Raw genomic sequence first — 18707 nt, 5'->3', positions numbered from 1 at the left:
CCGGCCAGGGTCTGCCTGAGTCTTTCTCTCCAAATTTGGGATCATGAGTGTGCTTCCCCATGCTGCTTTGTATGGAATCAAACTCAGGTCCCCTTGTTAACAAAGCAAGTGCTTTACCAAAACCCCTTGCTTTAGGCAACAATAATTCAAATAAATTTTTTCAGCCCTATTTGGTTACCAAGAGAGTCAGTTTAAAAAAAAATGAGGGGAAAATCATCCTGAACTCATATTCTTTTGAATTCATAGTAAATCAACAGAAGTAAGGATGAATATGGAAAGTAATCAAAAAGAAAACTGTAGTTTTCACCCACATATATCTAAGTGAATTAATGATTTCCCTTTATTATAGTAAATGTGTCGAGGCTGTAAAGTGTGAGGAATAATTAAAAATGTAAGATTAAAAGCTTGAAACTTTGCCCAGCCCATATTAATGAAGCACCGTGCTTAAGCAGAAAATGGAGATAAAAATAAAACTAAGAGAAAGAATCATCAGCAGAAATTTTCAAACACACATCCAAGAAAAAAAAAATGAACTAAATAACAGCTTGAAAAGTAAAGTCATGGAAGACACATAAGCCATTCAACTTTAAACATGGTGATGGCAGGAGATACTACACAAAGAGTCAAATGTGACCGAGAGCAATAATCATTGAAAAGTCAAACAGTAGCTGGGAAAGTGAGAATTCAGCAGTTTAGTAGCATTGGTCCTTGCTCTGGTCATGGCAGTGTGAAATTTTATTCCTATCCCTGGGTGGGTGGGGACAAGTGGATCACTTGGGATGACTGGCTAGTCAGTAGAGAGAAAGCACCTGAGGATTGCCCTCTATATGATCCCTTGCAATCTCCCCCACAGAAAGACAGAGAGAGAGACAGAGACACAGAATTCTGAAATGAGGGAATTACACTGGTCAAAGAGGATCATAGTGGAAAATTTTAACTACCTTTCTACAACAGGGGAAGTGAATAGGGATATAAAGGAAACAATGACTTAAAATTTTATGGAAAATAAGACCACTTAAGCAATTTTTAAAAAGTCTATCTTTGGTCCCATTAGGAACAAAGCAAGCTGACATCCCACTGAATATAAAACGCTAGCTGTAAGTACTCTCAACAAGGAATTCACTGAAGTTACAAGATGTAAAGAGGCTCAGAGAGGGTAGGAATCAGCTCAAACTGGAAGCAAAAAAATTCTATAGAGTTAAGAGTTTAAGAGCAATGTTAAGTAAAAGGATTTCCAGTTAGAGAGACCAGAACATGCAATGATAGTCAAGCTGTAGGTAAAGCATTCAGGTGATAACATATTCCTGGTTGTCCTGAATTGTAAGGAACATCCTGGAATGTCCTTAAAATCGAGAGCAAAAACACAGGAGAGAACTCACGTAATTAAATGCCTTGGTGTTGCACTATGGAATTTTTACTTAAGTCTACATGTGTTGAAATCCCCTGAGGAGTTATATGCCAGAGAATGGAATATGTTCAGCTCCGTGGTTTTAGAAAAGTTTTGTGCAAGTGGTATGTCTAAAGTTCATGTTTTAAAAAAGGAAGACAGGATCTAAACCCTAAGCAGCCTTCTGTTTTTTCATGGGAAAACCTCAGATGACTGTGTGTGTGTGCGTGTGTGTGTGTGTGTGTGTGTGTAGGGCTGTCTGCAAGTGAAGGGGAGATACAATAGTGTGAAGTGTTAGCACAGAGCTTGTTTCCTAATTGCTTGTATGGAAGACAGGTACTGCTATTGTGCTTTATAGAGGGATAAGACAAAGCTACTCAGACTAAGAGGGTGGGAATGTGGTGGACCATGCACAGTGAAAAGACTTTCAAAGGATAAAGAAATGGAGATGGGACAAGGAGAATCTTAAAAAGATAGGACCAAGAGCTTTCGTACTTTCTTTTTGTATGTTTTAGCTGACCCACAAAAATAGAACCATTTTCTTTTTTATATCTTTATATATTGTGAAATATTCATATCGTGTATTGTCTTCTCACATGTGTAGAAGTTAACTTGCTCAGGTAGATTTTACTTTGTTTTTGATACAAAGTCTCTTGTGGTCTTGTAAATTCTTAAGCATACAAGACTATCCACAGGGACACTTTTGTCCTCATTTCCCTAATGCTGGGAATAGGAGCATACCTCCCCCTGCTTCCCAGTTCCTTCTTCCTCCTTCCCTTCTTGCCTTCCCCCTCCTCTTCCTCCTTGTAGATTCTGGGAATTAAATCACATCTTTATACTTCCATCACTCTAAGACTGAGCTGTTATGTCTCATTAGCTGCAAGGAGTTCTTTAGAAATGAGGTATAAGAGAAAGAAGGACAAACTCCTCACCACATGAGGGGTTGGGGAGATGATGAGGGATTGGGCATGTGATAAGGGGTTGGGGAAGATGATAAGGGGTTGGGAGAGATGGTGAGTGGTTGGGGAGTTGATGAGTGGTTGGGGGGATATAATGAGGGGTTGGAGGGAGATGATGAGGGGTTGGAGAGATAATGAGGGATTGGGGAGTTGATGAGTGGTTGGATATAATGAGGGGCTGAAGGGAGATGATGAGTGGTTTGAGGGAGATGATGAGGGGGTGTGAGAAGATGAGGAGAGGTTGGGGGAGATTATTAGGGGTTGGGGAGATAAGGATGGGCTATAGAGATATCGAAGGGTTGGGGGAGATGATGAAGAGTTGGGGAGGATGATGAAGGTTTGAGGAGGAGGAGGAGGGCTTAGGGAGAGATGATGCACAGCTTCCTTGTCACTCAGACTGGGAATAGCTTCAGATAAAATACATAGTGTGATAGAATTCAAAATCTTTATGTCAACATATTAATTATGTCTAAGAAAAAGGAGACATATATGCACTAAAAAATCTCTTTTGGGGGCTGGAGAGATGCTTTTTTAGAGGCAAAAAACCATCTGACACTTTTGCAGAGGGGCCAAAGTTTATTCCCATCTTCTACAGCAGGTGGCTCACAACTGTCTATAACTCCAGTTCCAGCGGAATCTGACACACTTTGGCACCGGGAACACAAGTGGTGCACTTACGTTCATATAGTGAAAATGCTCATACATTTAAACATAAATAAATAAAATATTTAAAGAGAAAGAAAAAAGGCATTACTTAGTTTTCTACATTGTTGCCAATCGGATGTAGAAAAGAAAAAATACTAACAGAGATGTGGAAATTGCATAAAGAGAAAGTTAATGTTCATTTTAAAATATACCAAATTGATACTTGTAGGATATTTTTATGTTGGCTAAAAATGATTCATAAAGCCTTTGAGAAATCTTAATTTAATATATTACCAATAAAAATATTTAATCCATACTTCATTTCACTGATACTTTTGATGAAAATTTCAGTAAAGATAAGACATAGTTATGAATAATGAAGATTATTTGCCATGCTTATCTCTACACACAAATGCATCATAAGCAGGCCTCTGTGAAGTACAAATGGGCCTAAATATAATGTGTTTTGAATTGCTAAATTTCTGCATTTTTCAAGAAATCAAAAGTTCTAACATTTTTACTAGATATTTTGCCCATTTTCACTTTACAAGTTAGTCCTATGCAATTTAATCTTTCAAAGAAACCTTTTGTTGATAAACTACAGAGAATACACATGCTGATTTGACCCAAACCTTGCAGTTAATAAATACGAGAGAGAATCTTATAAAAAGGAAATGAAATCAGGATTCTCACAGAAGGTTTTTCCTGAAGGGTAAAAATAATAGTGGTGTTTGACTTGCTTTTATACCTAGGAACGGAAGATGTCCTTGCCAAATATCTTTTAGCAGAGCTTTAGTTGGACAGACACTTCCCAAAGATAAGCAAAGTATGAAAAGATAGGAATATTGGACAAAACAAAGTGAGGAAAACCCATTTCCAACAGCATTTTGAGTAACAACATAGAAAAGTTTGTATTTATCACACATAAGTTAAGTGACTTTTTAAAGCAAAAAGATAAACTTCAGGATATCTACTGCCAACATGGTCCGAAAGTCTTTCATTTACACTTTGTGTTATTTATTTGTGGTCTTTACAGGCAAAGCCCAATTTTATCTTTTATAGCCAGGAGGCTAAGCCTAAAATAAAGATTGTTCTTTATGATATATTTAAGGAAATACAGTTTTATTTACTGCCTACATTATCAGGACAGAGTAAATAACAAGCAGCTTTTCACATGCCTGATAGGTAGGTGGGATTCTACATCTTGGTAGGTTGATATTGTTGTTAATTACTGTCTATTAGTTTTTCATCTCCTGTGTGTCACTGATTCTCACTGTCCAGAATGCCCATTGTTGTTAAACAAAGAACACAAATAAAAGCCCAGAGATTGGAAACTTGTAGGATCCCTATGTTGGAAATACAGATACTACAATAAAATTACACATTTGCCTGAATGACATCCTCTTGTTTCTGTAATATATATTCTATGTGGACACTCTGTAACAGGACAAACCAACCAAGCATGAGAACAGAAAGCGATTCTTTGGAAATTAAAGTCAAAGATATTTTTCTTTTGATATATTTAGGTAAATTCAAGAGAAAAATAGTTTGTTGTTGAATGTTCTATTATTTCATCACTTACCTTCAGAACCTTGAAAGGAAGGTCATTTGGGAATCAGTGTGATGGTTTCCTACCACATGAACATAGGAAAAAGACATGGACAAACAAGGAAAGTTTACTTCACTGTGATTTGCATCGAGTCGCACCCATATGCATATTGTTTCTCCTTACCAGTTATCTGCTGTGCGTACTCTCAAAGTTCATAACTAGAGCTAAGCTGCTATGTATTTCTCTAAATATGCAATATGATATAGAGTATATATTCAACACATATATAATAAATGGTGGAAATATTCCACATTTACGGTGTACAATAAATAAATGTCAGTCTTTTATTACAGTGAAAACAATTCCTGTGCCTTTAATAGTACAGTATGGTATAGGATCAGTATGAGTTACAGGAAAAAATGAATTTTCCCTTTAATTAACAACATGATATTCCTTTAGTATAAGCACGTTAAGATGGAAACTCACACAGATTGTGAAGCTACAGATCATTTACCACTCTCAGAATTGCGTTTCATCAATCTGAAACACTGAATTTTTAAATATCTTTGTAATGTTACCATCATCAGGTTCAACATACAGATTTAAGGCAGTGGTTCATGCATTAACTAGAATTAGGGATAAATGAATAAAAAGCAGAAAGCAGTTAATATAGGAAAAATTTCAGGTACCTGGAGACAGGAAAGAAAATAGACTAAAAGCCCAGCTATTCCCTGGCATCAGTAACTTCTTGGATACATATTAATACAATTCATATGGTTTAGTCCAGTGACTTGGGCTTGATTCAGAAAGAAAGCTGAGTACAAAATTCACATCACTTCAGGGCTATTATTCTTATTAGCTCACAGTTGTGCTGGTGGTGTAAGGATGGGCAAGGAAGAATGTTCTAAGATGAACTGGAAAACTGGAGTCTTATCTATGCCATTCTACCAGGAGTTTTAGTCAGCCAGTTATCCCTTTTCTGATATTTATTTTTTTTAATTTTTATCCATAAAATAATACCAATCAACAATTAGCAATAACATTGGTCTCCAGAGCATAATAATAAGGACACACAGTACTAGATTTCATTTCCTGGCAAGGCATATGGGATTTACCCTAATTGAAAATAATTAAAATAAACAAGAAACTATCATTCTACATTATTGAAACATGTCAAAATATTTTAGTACATTTAAATTTCATGTTTCTCTGTATATTTAATGGAGAGGAACTCATTTCTAAACCAGGTTTCATTTTCAAAAAATTTTAAATTGTTACCATCCAGGCATTACAGAAAATAATTTCCATTAACTTGACAGGCCATTGTCTTGTCAGTTTCAGATAATTAAAGACTAGCCATTGGGTTCTGTCCCTATTTTATAATGGCTTTTATCTCATCAGGTTCAAGAATTTTGCAGTGCTTGCCAGTCTATGGTTAGCTTAATTAAAATCAATGAAGTTGAAAGTTTGCTTTCTCTCTCTCTCTCTCTCTCTCTTTCTCTCCCTTCCTTCCTCTCCTCCATCTTTTCCCGGTGAATTCCATTTCCAACACACCATAAGCAAAGGAGCCTGCAATGTAAGAGCTTCTGCAGCTGCACAGCAGCCACAAACACATAAATGTATATTGAGCTCCAAGCAAAATTGCTTAATTTTACATGTGCTAACTAACCAGAGATAGTCAGGTTTTTTTTTTCTCTTCATTGGGAGGTGATGCTCACCCACAGATATTACACAAGGAGCAGTCCAATTTACCAGTGAACAGCCACAGCAACCAGCTTAGAAAATGAATCGGTGCTGCAATCATCTCCTTCCCCCAAGCTGAGTTGAAGAGCTTGCATCTCTGAATGTGAAAAGTTTGGCAAAGAGGCTGTGCTTGTTGTTTTTTTAATTCAAGTGGAGAAAGTAGTATCTGGAACCAGGGAAAAGAATGTCCAATAATCAAGTGAGGATAGCAGAAGTCTATCGACAGGACCAACTGCAAGGATTCTGTGATTTACAACCCTCATCAGCGATGTTCTTTGGTTTTTTTCTACAGTGGGTGGAGGGGCTGAATACATATCTCAGAGTGATGCCTATTTCTGAGGATGGAAATGTAAACTAAGCAAATGTCATGAACAGTTCCAACTCCTACACAGCAGCACACCTGCATTTCCCAGATGTGTAAGTGAACTGCAGACACATTAAAACAACTAACAACTGGATGCGCTATGCTCCTGAGAAACTCAAATTCCTTCAGATTTACAATCATTTAAAATATGTCTAAATACTATGATACATATTAAATATTTTTCAATAAACATGTATTTCTTGTGTGTGTGTGTCTGTGTGTGTGTGTGTGTGTGAGAGAGAGAGAGAGAGAGAGAGAGAGAGAGAGAGAGAGAGAGAGAGAAACTTTATGTTGTACATAGTTACAAGCGTCTATGTGGGTGTATGTGCATGTGTGTGCATGTATATGGGTGTGTCAGTGTTCAGCCTCAGATGCTGTTCATCAGGTATTGTCCATCTTGTTTTTGGAAACAGTGTCTCTCCTTGTCCTAAGCTTGCCAAGAAGGACTGGTTGAATGGCCAATGAGTCCCAGGAATCTACAATCTCTGCTTCTAAACTCTGGGATTATAAACACAGACCACTACAGTAAACATTTTTTAAAAATAAAAAGTATGTGGTAACCTAGTTAATATTAACCATCAAACTAACGCAACATAGAATTCCTGAACAGAAAAAAAAAGATCTTCAAATGAATAATTATTTTTATCAGCTTAGTCTTTGGACACTTTTATAAAGGTCTGTGGAAACTAACCTGCTGTAGAAGGCTACGTAAAAATGTTAGCTGAGAATCAGCCTGTAGGCAAACCTAGATATGAGCCAGAAAGTAGCATCTCCCCTTTCTGGTTGCTGACTCCAGGGTTCTACCATAAATTTTTATTCTGACTTCTCTGATGATGGATTGTGACCTGAAAGTAAGCCAAACAATACATTCCCTCTCTAATTTGCTTCTGATAAGAGGGTTTCATCACAGAAATATAAGGGAGACTAGATCATGTTGGTTCTGGGAATCAAACTCTGGTCCTCGCTGCCTACATGTTATGCACTATACTAAGTTATTTCCTCTGCCCCAAATTTAGCACACACAGAAACACACACACACACACACACACAACACACCTATAAAGATAAGATATTTAATTAATTATTAAATTTTGTTGGTTTAATGTAAAACAATATATTTAATATTTTATTGCGGAACTATTCGACATTATTTTTCTAAAACCTCTAAAATTTCTGAACATCTTATGTAAACACAAAAATACCATTTTAGAAGGTGTTTCTTTTGCCACAAGAAATGGGCAGAAAAATTGAAATATGTTGACAGGAAAAATCAGACATTGCAATCAAAGAAACAACACAGAGGTACAACTTCCAACTTGGACAAAGAATATTGGACAAAGGATATTGCATTTTGTGTCTTTAAAACAGACAGACATGTCAGCTTAAGAATTCAGTCAATGAAAGATTGCATATAATATAGTGTATACAAATTGACTTATAGCTGCCTATAATGTCTAAGAATAAGTAACTAAATTTTATTATGTCTTCAAAATTTCTTTTCTCATTATATATTTCCATAATAAATTAACTCTCAGCTATATATCCTTAATGAGATCACTTGCTGGCACTGTAAATTCTGAATTGAGGGAACCAAGAAAGACTGGAATAATGCTTTTTGAAAGCAAAAGGAAAGCAAATTTTCATGATCCTATGAATATTTTCTATTTATATAAACTTATAACTCTGTAAATAACTGACACAGTGAATTCAAGAAGTAAGCAGCTGTGCTCCAACAACATTCTAACAAGGAAAGATCAAGACAATGGTGGCCATGGATGCTTTCCAAATATTATTTTTTGTGGGGCCCCCACAGTTATTTAGCAGTAATAGAATTTGAAACAACTATGATTAGAATGCTTTAAACTCTCAAAGCTAAAGTAAGAAATGACTAATGGCATCATAAGCAAATAAAAATGCCAAGAAAATAATTTCAAACGAAACACCAAAGACAAAAGTCACAAATAAAAAAAGGATTTCTTTTCGTTTCCTCTTTTCTTTTCTTTGAATAGGTTCATCCACAGACTGGTTGGACCAGTTTGGGAACATTTCTGAGCTTACAGGTGCATGAATAAATGCTTCCAAAACTGAAAAATACAAGTGAAAAGGAAAGCTTCAAGGCAGAAAAGTGGCAGTCAATAAGAAGCAAACTCAAAAGCTGTAAAAAATCACAAACAATTGATCCTCTCTGTAATGAAAATCCTAAAGAAAATCTAGAGAAGGGATGAGAAGATAGAACAGTAATAATGACTAAAAACTCCTCAGCCACAATGTCAGACGCAAAATCACACATTCAGGATGCTGAGAAAACAGTAAATGGAATAAATGCCAACAAAATTCAACCTCATGGCTGCAGAGCTGGTTCAGAACATAAGAACTTTTACTGCTCTTCCCCAGGGGGTCAATTCTCAGATTCCATGTCCGTTATCCTATAACCCCAGCAGCAAGTGATGGCCCTCCATGGAACCTACAATTTGTGTGTGTGTGTGTGTGTGTGCATGTATATATGTATGTATGCTTATGTATATTTGTGTATATATGTGTGCTTGTGTGTATGTATATGTATATATACATATTATGTGTATATGCACAGATATATTTTTAATTTATTGAATTTTTCAGGAATGTGTATTATATGTATATATGCATATACTCATATACATAATAAGTCTTTAGTCAACACAAAACATATACCTCCACATATTATAGTTAAACAAGAAAAAGGAAAAATCAAATTCAAGGAAAGAGGAAAGAACAAAACAGAAAAGAAAACAAGAATCCTCATGGAAATAGAAAAAAAGAGGGAAAAAAATCACCTCTCAACGATCAAAGTCATGCTTTTTGGAAATCACAACATCCAAAAGATGGAGAGTATAATACTAAAATGTTGAGAGAAGAAAACAGGGTATTCATAGTCTAGACTTGCTAAGATTGTCCTTTAAAAGCAAGGGAAAAGGAAAACTTCCTCAGACAAAAAAATTAAAGCGATTTGTTGCCAATAACAACTTACAAGGCATGTTAAGATAGAGAGGGAAATTGTTATTTTAGATTTTGTTCTGCATTGAAAGAAAAGAGCATTGAAGATGGAATAAGTGAAGATAAAATAGAACCATTTTCTTTGTATTATAGATGGCATATGATATGTTAGCTTATTATAGTAACTGACTACATTTCATATATATGTGTGTGTTATATGTATATATATGCATATACAGCATACAAACATATATGTTTAGGTATACTTATAAGAAGAGTGAGTGAAGGAACTAATCCTAAAGACAAGAGAAAGAAATTAGAATGATTTCATTATTATAAAGAACCTACACATTTGGAATAGGTTTCCATTATTGTAAAACTGTAGTGAGTTAAATAAACTCTTCTTGTGATTTCTTTTTTAATCAATTTTTATTGAGCTCTACATTTTTATATGATCCCCTCCCTGCATCTCCCCTCCCCTTCAACCCTCTCCCAAGAGAAATCTTTATCTCGGCTCACAGTTTTCTTTGGGTCTATGACAGTGCCATCCTTGATGGGAAATTAGGCAGAATGAAAGCCCATTAATTTCCTGGCTTGCAAAAAAAAAAAAAAAAGCCAACAAGAGCTATAGACTATCTAACAAAACTCTAGTATCATGCATGAAAAAAAAAAAAAAAAAACTCCGTTGATAGCTATTCATCCTTGGAATCCAAACAACTTCGCAAGCATCGTAGTCTATTGGTTGGCTCCAAGAACTGGAGGATATGTTACTACAGATGAAGATATTGCATATTTCAGTCTTGGACTTTGGAAGAATTGAGCTGGATCTGACATGGGAGGTTCCTTCCTGATTACTAGGTTTCATAGTATGAGAAGGTGCAAGGCAAATTCACAGAAAAGAAACTCATTAAAAGTGCTACCCAGCTGTGACACCAAGAAGCACAAAGTAAACAGCATGGCAAGATATGTTCAAAGCTGATACACCAAGAGCCACAAAGTGAACAGCATGGCAAGGTATCTCCAAAGGGGCAACAGTAGCACATCTATTGTTTGGTAATAAACAAGAGCTGTCTAACTGAGCTCTAGGACTGCTCAATAGGAGTGAATTCATGCCTGGTACCATATACTGAGTCAACCACTTGTTGCTGGGGAGGCCATAGAACTGAGAGGAGAACCTATTACTGCTACATTACAATTTCTAGCTGCATTCTAGGTATTTATCCTTATACTCATACTCATAGATAAAGAGAGCCTCATCCCACAACCACACATAAGTTGCTTCTGTTTGAACATATGGAGACTATTACAGAAAGGCAAATGCTTGTCAAAATGCAGAAAATAACTGACCATGGGTGGCTAACCCCATCTGACACATCTACAATACAACCCATAGTTCTATGATCAGGCATCATTAAAGATAAGATGGTGGTGGGTGTCAGAAATACTGTTAAGAGCCAGAGATCAAGGATGTCAGCTTAGAGATTGTCTTCTAAATATGACAGGGTGATGTGGGAGAGTCATATATCAATCTGTTGATTTCATTGGTTAAGTTATAATAAACCAGCTGCTTGGCCTCATGGCTTGGAACATAGATGGGAGGAATAAACAGGATAGAATTCTGGGCAGAAGAGGAAGTGAGGTCAGACTCTGCGCTGCTTCCAGAGGGACTGGACAGACCCAACAGCTCTGCTGGAGCAGAGACGCCATGCTCAGCTCTCCCAGGCAAATCCAACCCACGATGGACTTAGGCTAGAATCTTCCCGGTAAGCGCACCTTGGGATGCTTACACACATCATTAGAAATGGGCTAGTCCAGGTGCGAGAATTAGCCTGTAAGGGTTAGAGTTCATGGGCCAAGCAGTTCTTCAATGAATATAGTTTGTGTGTTTTTATTTCGGGCATGAGCTAGCCAAGCGGCCGGGATGTTGGGGACGCAGCCCCGCTGCCGCTTCATATTTCAACAGATGGCGCCCAGACGTGTGGCTAACTGAATCCACAGAAAGCCTGAAAAAGTTTGGGAAAGAGTAAAGCATGTTTTCTTGGTAGTAGCAGTTTCTCGGGTCTCCTCTGCTTGCTAGAAGCAAGCAAGCACTCTCATCTAAGAGAGGCTTCCTGACTCAGCTTCAGCTGCAAAACCCTGCAGCTCATTAAGAGCTGCCACAAAACACTTAAATGGTGTTGACAAAAAGCTGAACGCATGCTTTTCGATTTTCAGCTGTAGCAGGAAAAAAGCTGTGCCTTTTAAAAATGCTGGCTTTCTGGGCCGTCCTGCCAGGGCAAACTCTGACTGTTTGAGGCAGGAGGGCCGGCTACAGAGAGAGGACTTGAGTGTTGTCTGTTGTAGCTCCTTTGCTGGCAGGGACCTTGAAATGCTATAGAGCTGTGGCAGTAAACATGGCTACAGCCTATATCTCCGCCATGAGGCTGGAAAGCTAAGGAATGGACTGGATCTAGCTGGCAAAGCCACGGCTTTAATCCTACTCATATTGCTCAGTAATTTAAAGACTCATGTGGTCAGAAAAAGAGAGATATACAGTAAAGAGATTCAAAGACAAAGAAAATTTTTAAATGATTTACAGTGTGTTAAAAATATATGCAAGCTAAAAGTTAAAAGTTCTTAAAAAAAAGTAAGAAAAAGAGAAGTTGTGTGTGGTAGTACACGCCTTTAATCCCCACGCTTGGGAGGCAGAGGAAGATTGACCTCTGTTACTTCAAGGTGTGGTAGCACACGCCTTCAATCCCAGTGCCTAGAAGGCAGAGACAAACAGATCTCTGTGAGTTCAAGGTGAAGTAGCAAACACCTTTAATCCCAATGCCTGGGAGGCAGAGACGGAAGGATCTCTGAGAGTTCAAGGACAGCCTGGTCTACAAAGTTATTCCAGGTCAAAGAGATACAGAGAATATAAAAATAAAAGTAAAAATAAATGAAATAGAGGTTAAAATAAAGCGTACAAAGATGGAGAATACACAGAGAATCTTGATACTGTATGTTATTGTGCTCTCTTTGAACTGTTTGAATGCTGAGGAAGGAGCAACAGCTGCCAAAAGATATTTGTTTATAAATGCTGCTGAACTAATCCATCGTAGAGATTTTGATGCCTTGACTTTGAAATTTGGATCTAAGGACATGATACTTTGGAAAGGAGTTTCCTATTTTGTTTTCACAGAGGATGAGACCCTGTTCATTTCTTCTATTCCGATATGGTATGATGGACCACGCCCTCCTGAACGGTTGCTGTGAATACCTTCAGAAAATTGCTTCGCTCAACTGCCAACTGAGATGAAACTAGCACACAGGTTATACCATGAAAGACCTAATTAACGACGCCCCCATTCAGCAGGAAGCAGTTTGGAGAGAAAAAACTGCGCCCATGTTCCCAAATATGGTTTATAAATGTTCTTTTACATTTAAAGGGGGATATGATATAGATATGAATAATTTGCATTAGTATAGATTTTGCTTTATTGATAGAGATTTAAGGTCAATTTTGAATGTATATAGGTTGTTAATGAATAATCATTAATAGTAGTTAAGCTTGTAGTTATGTTAGTTAAGATTTTCTAGATGTGCATAGATATATTTTAGATAGGCATTCTTCATATCTTTCAAAGGCTAGAGAATATGGCATTTTACATGTTTTAATAACTTAGGACTTTTCATGACAATGAGACACTCTGCTCCTGGCAGCACCAATCTACTTCAAGAGGAAGATGGGCATCGAAGAGGATCCTTATGGAGTTTGATAGCCATTTGGGCAAGAAACTGCTCTTGCCTGGACTATTGCATAAACTGGACACAGAGAACCCGCAGAGAGAGGACTGCTGAACTTGCCTAAAGGTGAGATGATCTTTCGGGGTTCCTGATTCATGAAAGAGTCTGCAAGACATTCTTCAGGACAAGCAGATAGTGACTGCCTTTGAAATTTCCTGCTTTGTGGAAATGTCTGCTGGAAACTATGGGCCTGTAGGCTGAAGATGGATGCCCCAACGGTACAGAGGAACTTTGGGTGACTGTCCAGGCAGCGAGATGTCTTTGTCATTTATAGAGTTTGAAAGTTTCTGCTTTCTTGTTTATTTAGGTAATATTGTATCTTTCTGGACTCTTTGAAGGAGTTGAAGAATAGTTAGTTATAGTTTTCCTTAGTTATGAAATAGATTATTGTAATTTTTATTTGATAACTGTTTTGCTATATGTAATTTTGCTATGTTAAGTTAAAGCCTTTCTTTGTTTAAACAGAAAAAGGGGAAGTGATGTGGGAGTGTCATATATCAATCTGTTGATTTCATTGGTTAAGTTATAATAAACCAGCTGCTTGGCCTCATGGCTTGGAACATAGATGGGAATGTTAAACAGGATAGAATTCTGGGCAGAAGAGGAAGTGAGGTCAGACTCTGTGCTGCTTCCAGAGGGACCGGACAGACCCAACAGCTCTGCTGGAGCAGAGATGCCATGCTCAGCTCTCCCAGGCAACTCCACCCCACGATGGACTTAGGCTAGAATCTTCCCGGTAAGCGCACCTTGGGATGCTTACACACATCATTAGAAATGGGCTAGTCCAGGTGCGAGAATTAGCCTGTAAGGGTTAGAGTTCATGGGCCAAGCAGTTCTTAAATGAATATAGTTTGTGTGTTGTTATTTCGGGCATGAGCTAGCCAAGCAGCCGGGGTGTTGGGGACACAGCCCCGCCGCCGCTTCATATTTCAACAACAGGGAACCTGCAGCCATGCAACACCAACAATATGGTTTCCTAAACAAGACCTGAGTAATGGCAATAACAGATAGCATCGCTGATAGGGGAAAAACAAACCCACTTGCAGACAGTGACACACAACTAGAAGACCTACAAGAAGAATCAATGTTCCCCAGGAATAAGGCCTCTAATTGGTTATTCCATATCAAGTATAAAGTCATAAAATATATATTTTTGAGTAATACTAAATGAACCAGGCAAGTTGTATTTGTATTATAATTCATACACACACATATATAACAATAAATTTTAAAGGAAAAAGAAGCCATGAATTTGAAAGAGAATTAGGGAATGTGGAAGGAGTAGGATGAGGAGAGGGAGGGAGAGGGTGAAATAAAGTAAATGTGTTAGAAATACATGAAATTCTAAAAAGAGAGAAGGAACAAGCACACCAATAGCCTCATAACTTCAACCCTTGAGGCTCCCTTCTCTCAAAAGTCCTATCAATAATACTCTGTGATTGGGACCAGTGTTGTTCCATGGGCCCCTGAGAGGAATTTTTAATGAAAATGATGGCATCTATTCTTTATGATGTGTTATGACACTATCTGAAATTGAATTGATTGTAAGTATATCTTGAAAACTCTGCAGCAATCATTAAGATTTGCCAAAAGGGCAACAAAGTGCTCAGCAAGGAGAGAAAATCCTTATAGTTACAAGGGGCAACAAAACACCAGAAGGTAAGATATGAATAAAAAAGACCAAAACAAAAACAAGGAATATAGTTAATATTGGTCCAAATATACAACCATTTTAAATATCAGTGATCTAAATATACCAATTACAAGACATAGCCATAGGGAGGATAAAAAACAATTTCCAAATATATATATTACTCACAAGAAACTCGTATTAAATTCAAACATGTTTTCAAATTAAATTCAAATTATTGCATACAAGTAAGAGTGTATACACTGAGCAGGTATATTATGTATTTAGGGATACATATTTTATATAAAGACATATCATTTATATGTGTATATACACACAGAAAAAGAAAGTAAGAAGGGGACTTCTTGGAGGGTGAATAAGTAAGTAATATTTATAGATAAATTCAAATTCAGCTTACAGTTTTTCCTAAATCATTGCAAGTAGTGCTTAGAGGGAAATTGACAGCACTAAATATATGTATCAGAATATAAGGGAGAACTAAACTAGTTTATCTATGCTTACTCACCACAAAAGTACACAATTAAATCTAAAGTAATCAGAAGAAAATAAATAAAAATGAGACCAAAAATCAATGTGATTGAAAACATGAAATCAATTGAGAAAAACAACAACACTTAAGCTGCTTCTATAAAATGATCTATAGAATTTACACCCTCCAGCCATATTAAATAGGACGTCAAATGTTAATATTAGTCACTAATGAAAAATAAACAGAAAATATCCTAAAATACAATATGTACAACACAAATGAATTATACAAAGAAACAACTGGCAAAACATACAATATTAAAGTATCTATCATTACCTGCTTTTGTATAAGCTTTCTCAGCATTCCTTAAAACAACTCCAGATAGTATCACATTTATCATAATTCCACTTTGGATTTTTCAGTCTTAAAGTGATGAGAAATGTTATTTGTTTCCTAGAAAACATACTTTGATGAGCGTAGGCCATGAGTAAACTTTGAAAAACTGGTCAAGCCAATCTGAACCTGACTTTGGATTTCCAGGACCCATACAGAGTTGGAATGAAGTTGTGTATCTGGACCATTTATCATTTTTTTTTTAAATTTTTTTGGTCTAGTGTAATTTTGATGCTATCTTATTGCTGTATGAGTAAAACCAATCCTAATCCAGTGGCATTTTCCTGGAGTTCTCTCAGGTTTGTACGTAGTTCCATGACAGCCCCACTCTGCTGGTCTGCATCTGTGATTCAACCTCATTGATTGGAGCTCCCTTGAAGCAAAGGGTGTATATCAGTCATGCCTACATCCTCACCCGTGCCTGGGTCTAAAACATAGCCCTGCACATAGTAAATATTGACAGGATTTTCTTAGGTTCTTTAGCAAAAAAAAAAATATTTCAGATGTCACACAATGCAAAACAAACAAACAACAAATGCCTTTTCTTCTGTCCCCAAAAGGATCCGGAGAATTTTGTTTCAGGGCTAGTCAGCTGTACTACTGATCTTTCATCTTTTCACTCTTTAGGGAGATGGTGTGAAGAGATGGGAGAATCCTGGGAAAAACTACAGAACATTTAGCATAGAGTATGTAACAACGAACACCAGAAAGTCATATCTCAAAGAAGATGGAAATTGAGAAAGAACATAGAGGTTGTTCTGACATCCACAGGCACACCATTATGTCCACACTCACAAAAATAAACATGCACATGTCCAAAGACTAAAACACACGTACTTTGAATTGGATCATTTCCCTATGTAGTGATACACTGGCAGACATTCTTTGCCACGCTAGGGAGTGGGAGCAAGCTGCAGACCAAGTATATGACATCATGGTGAGCAATTGACCACAGTACATAGTGTTGCTGAGGCAGGCTATCAGCTGATATAGGGGCATTATGCTTAATCTCTAGCTAATTGGGACTTGAACTCCATCATGTACCAAGAAACCTCTGTAAAGTCAGTTCTACGCCCTGCTTTTAAACTTATCTTTGTTTCTAAACTTCATCAGTATCACCATAGACAAAAAAAAAAAAAAAAAAAAATGGTTCCTTTATAGTTCTTCCGGAAACATCTTAGCATTCACTTCTATATTATCCATGAAAACACTATCTTGTTTTCCTCAACTTATATTTTTCTAAATATTTCACGGTCATGTGCATCTAACCCAATGCTAATCCTTAATAATGCGAAAGAAACAGGAGTCAAATTTAAAATTTAAATGAATCTTTGATACATTGGTAGAAGGAAGGGTGATTTTAATTCACCAAGCCATTAGGTGAATAATTAGGAAGGTTTTAGAATCTAACCATGAGGTAGATTAGCTGTTATTTGAAAGAGAAATACTTAGTGACAGATTCAATCCCTGAAAGGTGCAATGCTCATTTTTACTTTCAAACCCTGTGTATTATCATGAATTATTTTTATTTAACATTATATTTAATAGCAGCATGGCTAATGGAGTAAAATAATAAGACTTTAACATCATAATTTTAATGAAAATAAACACGTGAAAACAAATCAAAGAAAAATCAGCAAAGTTTAACTGTGCTTCTACTGAGGACAAATGTAAGAGTTTGACTCCTTTTTTTCTGTTGCTTTCATAAATGAATCTATAGCCACATGTAAAATGTGAGATGAAAATATGCTACACAGGAAGACAGAATCACTCAGCAGGTATAGGCCCTTGATGCTAAGCCTGACCACCTGAGCAAGATCCTGAAGATTCATGTGTGGAAAGGGAGTAACAAATCCTTCAAGTTTTCCTCTGACTTCAGCACTTCTGTCCTGGCTGGGCATGCATGCACACAAACACACACACACACACACACACACACACACACAAACATATAAAAAATTAAATCTTCTATCACTAATATAATGATAATCATTTGGCCTGGCAATGCAGAGACGTTTGATGAATACTTGGCATCCGTAAGACTGCTTTTACTTAAAACCTTATGGTTGTCGACAGCTTCTGACATGTTACAAAAACATGACTTAAGAATCCCCTTCCAATTTTTCGTCTTGTTTAGCATATAATACGATCTTTATCTAAATGTCTCCTACCCTGAGTGCACAAATCTGTATCTAAGAGAATCTGCTCAAGTTTTCCTGGTACTTGCCTACAATGCAGATTCAAGGTACAAACTACTGGAATTTTTATGAATGAAGACATCTCTTCACATCTTTTTTCTGGATCCCAGTGTGCTAACAGATGAGTCTTGCATCAGGAGTCGGCACTGCTTGCACATGGCCCCACTGAATCAGTGCTAGGTACCTCACATCTCAAGCCCTCTGCTCTTGTGCACATCTCTGCTGTACGCATCACATCTGCCTACCCTCTTCAAATGTATGTGCTCTAATATTTTGGCCAGCATATTTTCCCAATGAGCTTTCATCAACGTTCATGATTCTGTATTTTTTTTATTGAGAAAATGAAAAAAAAAAGTTTCCGCCTCCTCCTAGCCTCCCATTTCCCTCAACCTCCTCCCACCCTTCTCTCTCTCCTCCCACTCCTCTCCCCCTCCCTCCACAGTCCAAAGAGCAGTCAGGGTTCCCTGCCCTGTGGAAAGTCCAAAGTCCTCCCCCCTCCGTCCATGTCTAGGAAGGTGAACATCCAAATTGGCTAGGCTCCCACCAAGCCGGAACATGAAGTAGGATCAAAACCCCGTGCCATTGTCCTTGGCTTCTCATCAGCC

The sequence above is a fragment of the Alexandromys fortis genome, unplaced genomic scaffold (assembly GCF_014885135.2).
Source record: "Alexandromys fortis isolate MF-2015 unplaced genomic scaffold, M_Fortis_MF-2015_v1.1 scaffold_48, whole genome shotgun sequence".
Lineage (NCBI taxonomy): Eukaryota > Metazoa > Chordata > Mammalia > Rodentia > Cricetidae > Alexandromys > Alexandromys fortis.
The sequence above is the reverse complement of the archived record's forward strand: the minus strand, read 5'-3'. Positions refer to the sequence as shown.